Below are 5,375 nucleotides of genomic sequence, written 5' to 3'. Positions count from 1 at the left end.
ATATATCTGTCTGTCTGGCGGAGATGGTCATATAACTAAAGACGGAGTGACATCATTTCTTTTCATAATTACAGTACATTTTCTCTTTGCAGACGCCGTTCGTGCAGTCAGTAAGAAGGTCCAACGAAGAGAGGGCTCCCGTGTACAGTTGTGTCACCTGAGAAAGAAAGGTGAGTGTATTGTTCCTGTGTGTTGAGTGTTTCCTGGTTCTCCTGGCGGGGTGAAGGCATGGTGGCAAGTGTGGGAGGCTGAGGAATGGGAACCTAGGCATGGGAAGGGAGAGCTTTGCGAGTATTCCTAATGAGTTTTATATATTTGTTATGTTTTCTTAAGTTATTTTTTCTTGTTTTTTGTTGCTAGTTTTGCTTTTACCTCCTTTTACTACAACTACTACTACTACTACTACTACTACTACTACTACTACTACTACTACTACTACTACTACTACTACTACTACTACCACCAGTGAAACATTTCAATCTCCACTCATCCCTTCATCCCGAAAGAAAAACATTGATACTTGAAAATTTGATACCTCGTTTCTAAACTTTTAAGATCAAACCAATAAATAACAGAACAGATAACGGAGAATCCCTTTGTATTGGCGTGATTTAAGGGAAGCACACACACACACACACACACACACACACACACACACACACACACTTTAAGCCTTCACAGTTAGGTCGTTGCTTTTCACCTGGAGTAAAGGTGAAGGTGCCACCAGGTGAGGGCGGGGAGGGACAAGCTGGACCTTAATTTAGGGTCGGCGGGCCGTGGTTTACCTGTGTGTACCTGTGTCTTAACTCACTGAATCCTTCGACACCTTTTCATGTTGGTTTAATGTTTTTATTCCTGTTGCTGTTGTAGTTGATGTTGTAGTAGCTATTGTTGTTGTTGTTGTTGTTGTTGTTGTTGTTGTTACTATAATAATACTATTATAATACTCCTCCTCCTCCTCCTCCTCCTCCTCCTCCTCCTCCTCCTCCTCCTCCTCCTCCTCCTCCTCCTCCTCCTCCTCCTCCTCCTCCTCCTCCTCCTCCTCCTCCTCCTCCTCCTACTACTACTACTACTACTACTACTTTATTGTTGCCTTTTCACTGGCGAGCTATTTTGAAACTGAGAGTGTGGTCGGTGAGTGAGGAGATTGAGCTTAATGTGGTATACTACACTTGAATACTCTCTTAATACCGGATGAACGTTCACACACACACACACACACACACACACACACACACACACACACACACACACACACACACACACACACAAGTCGTTATTTTTTCTCATGCCATATAGTTTTGTTCTTCCTCCTCCTCCTCCTCCTCTTCCTCCTCCTCCTCCTTTCTTCTCCTCCTCCTCCTCCTCCTTCCCCGCTCAGGTTTCTTGGGTGCGAATTAAGACAGCGGAGACAAAGTATTTTCTCCCTGATTTGTACCTGAATTACATTTTTGTCTTATGGAACGCGACGAAAATACGAAATCAAGTACTGAATATATTTAAACGGAACGTAGATAGAAACATTACTTTTTTTCATCTTCTATTCAGTATTAGAAAAAAATGCAAATTCCTAAAGTGAATATATACGAGTAAAAAAAATGGTCTCGTAGTTTATATTTGCTTCTCTCTAAAAAAAAATATTCCATCAGTAGAAGGTTTGGCAGCGAAGTGAGCGGTCACGAGGCACGAAGGCGACGGGACATTGCCGCTAACACGAACAATTGGACACTGGACAGAGGTGTGCTCCGGGAGAGGGCTAAAAATAATAATAAAAGTGTGGACCCTCTTGCACACTCTAAGGGATTTTTCTTTTCTCTTTTTTTACGCTATTTTTTATCTTGTGACTTTTGTATTATTGTTTTCCGTCTAGTTTTTGTTGCGTCGTTACTCTTATTCTGACGCCTGTGTGTGTGTGTGTGTGTGTGTGTGTGTGTGTGTGTGTGTGTGTGTGTGTGTGTGTGTGTGTGTGTGTGTGTGTGTCTCCACGGTACACAAACACACACACACACACACACACACACACACACACACACACACAAGGCAGCAAACACGTCCAACCAACGAGTAAATTTCAACTAACAAAAGGAAACTTGAAAATATATACCAAAAAAAAAAAAAAAAAAGATAAATAAAAAAAAAAAAAGAATAACGTACAAAATAAGCCATGAAAATAAATGAAAAACTAAAGAATAAGAGTCTGAAAATTGATAGATAAACAGATAAAATAGACAAAAGTTATATATAGGAACACACTTACCAAGAAGCAAAAGAAATAAAATAAGTAAAAAATAGATAGACAGACAAACTGATAGATAGATAGAGAGAAAGATAGAAGTTACATAGGTACATATTTATTCAAAGGCAAAACCATAAATAAAAAAAATAGAAAAAGAAAAAAATAATAACTCACTCCAGCCTCGACTATCACCAGGCCAAAATCCACGCAGTAAATCATCGCAAATTGAAAGACAAACGTGCGGGATTGCGGAATGATTAATCTCTTCTAAATCCCGGAAATGTATGAGCTCAATGCGCCAATAAATGCACGGAAGGACCAAAGGATTATCCACAATGCTGAAGCGAATAATGGCAAGGCCCCTGAGAGAGAGAGAGAGAGAGAGAGAGAGAGAGAGAGAGAGAGAGAGAGAGAGAATTTCTGGGACTATTACGGTATTTTAGGTGTCGTTTAAATAAAAATAAAAGAGAAAATAATCTTAAAAATAAACTCTGAAAAAAATTGTTAGTTTAGCAGAGAGAGAGAGAGAGAGAGAGAGAGAGAGAATAATAGTCTGTCGGTCTTCCTTCATCCTTCTTCATCCAATAGTGACATGTTGGTTTTTTCAGTGTTGTCAGAAACTGATGATCACCGGTTCGAGTCTTTTCACCTGTGATTCAAGTGGCTTTATTTGTGCAATTTAGTGAAACTGGTGGTGGTGGTGGAGGAGGAGGAGGAGGAGGAGGAGGAGGAGGAGGAGGAGGAGGAGGAGGAGGAGGAGGAACACGAAAAGTAGTAGTTGTTGGAGGCAGAGCAAATGGAGAAGTTTATATTTACTGTCGTGAAGTTCAATACATTGACTCAAAACTCGTGTTGTTTGCTGTGTGTGTGTGTGTGTGTGTGTGTGTGTGTGTGTGTGTGTGTGTGTGTGTGTGTGTGTGTGTGTGTCACTTGTTTGGGCTCTGATTTGTTAATCCAGATAAGCTTAATATCATATCGTTCTTCCCAGAGAGAGAGAGAGAGAGAGAGAGAGAGAGAGAGAGAGAACACCACTCAAACAATGATTTATTATACACAGAAATGAGTCTGGATTTAAAAATATCTCGTGAAATAAGTTGCTCTTACCGATGAGAAATTCTACTAATGAAATATATCTGCATGTATTCCAGTGATATACATTCTATTCAATTTAAAACCTGCACGTGTACATCGAATATGCAAGAGGCGGGAGGGAGTGAATGGCCTTATTTACATCTTCATCCATAAGGGTTATTTTCGGCCATTGATTAGCTGGCTGAGACGCCCTTATTGATCCCTTTGGTTGGCAGAGATCTGAGGGCTAAAAATAGAAGCCAGTCCTTCCGTCCCTAATTTCTTAAAGTATGAGATATATATTTTTTTTATCTTGGCTGCTTTTGTTTGCCCTGACTGGATTGTTGGTCATTAATCACATGTTTGTTTAATTGCTACACCTGAAATTTGCGTTATACACTACTACTACTACTACTACTACTACTACTACTACTACTACTACTACTACTACTACTACTACTACTACTACTACTACTACTACTACTACTACTACTACTACTACTACTACTACTACTACTACTACTACTACTACTACTACTACTACTACTACTACTACTACTACTACTGTTATCACCATTATTTACCTTTGCATGCAGGGATATATATTGCTACATTGGTATATAGACAGATGAATAGCTAGATGCAAAGGTTAATGAATGGATGGATAGATTAAAATGAAATAGGAAACGGTATGTAAGCAGGTAATTGAGAAAGGACGCACCTGCCCTGCACGCTTACCTGTATGTTCATTAGCGTGTGTTGTTGTTATGCTCGGCTCACCGGTTAGCGATATACCTGAGCAGACACAGGTTGGGAGAGGTGTGTACATACAGGTGTGTAAGGACAGGACAGGTGAGTGCTCAGTATAGAAGTGAGATGCGTTAAAGTTAATTACGTTTATGGTGTTAAAATTAAGGATGCTTATAGTGAAAACATAAGTATTCTGTAGTGCTAGTATTCATATACGATAAAGGTGACTTAGACCAATGGGAGAAAAATGCGGAAGGAAAATTTTTTCCCATGCCGGGAATCGAACCCGGGCCTCCTGGGTGAAAGCCAGGTATCCTAGCCACTAGACCACATGGGACATACATTATTGGGAAACTTAGTGTTTATTTGAATTTGTTTATGTTAAACTTTCTTTAAAGTAAGTGTAATGGATTTTTTACTAGGAATGTTATAAGAGAAGCAAGCGATCGTGATACTGATTTAAAACACACATACGTGCATACACGTTAGAGTTTTGGATAAGAGAGCAGTAGCAGCAGCAATAGTAGCTGTAGTTGTTAATGCAAATAAGTTTGTCTCAAGTAATAGTAGTGGTAGTAAAAGTAGCAACAATATTAATTGTTGTAGCATTAGTAGCAAGTAGTAGTACTGGTGATGGTATTGGTAGGAGTAGTAGTAGTAGCAGTAGTAGTAGTAGTAGTAGTAGTAGTAGTAGTAGTAGTAGTAGTAGTAGTGTAGTAGTAGTGATTGAATGGCAGAGGGAAGTACCGCGCGCCACGCCATCAGTCACTCCCGGCAGGACAAGAGTGTCACACAACAGATCTAGTAGGATCACGTCTTGAATTCATGTCCTGCTTTAGTATTCCCCAGCTGCTGGCTTTCTCTGGGCATGGCAGACGACCATCCTCCCCGCCAGCCCTCCCCTCGCCTTATCACCCGCCTCACGTGATCTGATGGGCCTGATTAGGAGGCTGCATCAAGGCCGCGAGGTGTGAGATGACTAGACAGCTGCCTAACGCTTAGTATTGCCTTCAGTGACCTTACTCTGAAGCGCTTGTTCCCCGCACCTTCACCATATTGAAAAGGCTGTTGTTGAAATTATGGATTTTCAAGAATTTTTCACGGTTATGTTGTCTGTTAATAATTTATTCATGATCAACAAGCGTTATAAAAATATGTTTTTACGCTTGTATTGACAGATTAACAAGATTTTTACGTTATCAACTAGAGTTTTCAAGGAGATTTTTACGCTTCTAGTGATAGATTAACGAGATTTTCACATTATCAACAAGAGGATTCGGTTAGTAACCCTTGAGGTGTTTGAAAATACAGTAATGGT

General features: G+C 40.0%; 1 non-coding gene across 1 annotated transcript; it reads right to left on the bottom strand.

The window, feature by feature from the left end:
• Positions 1–4,322: 4,322 nt before the first annotated feature.
• Trnae-uuc lies at positions 4,323–4,394 on the bottom strand. Its single transcript has one exon. It is a non-coding gene; the product is annotated as a tRNA-Glu (tRNA).
• Between the last annotated feature and the right edge of the window lie 981 nt (positions 4,395–5,375).

Source organism: Portunus trituberculatus, chromosome 23 (genome assembly GCF_017591435.1).
Source record: "Portunus trituberculatus isolate SZX2019 chromosome 23, ASM1759143v1, whole genome shotgun sequence".
Classification (NCBI taxonomy): Eukaryota; Metazoa; Arthropoda; class Malacostraca; order Decapoda; family Portunidae; genus Portunus; species Portunus trituberculatus.
Note: the sequence above shows the minus strand (reverse complement) of the source record. Positions and strands in the feature narration are given on the sequence as shown.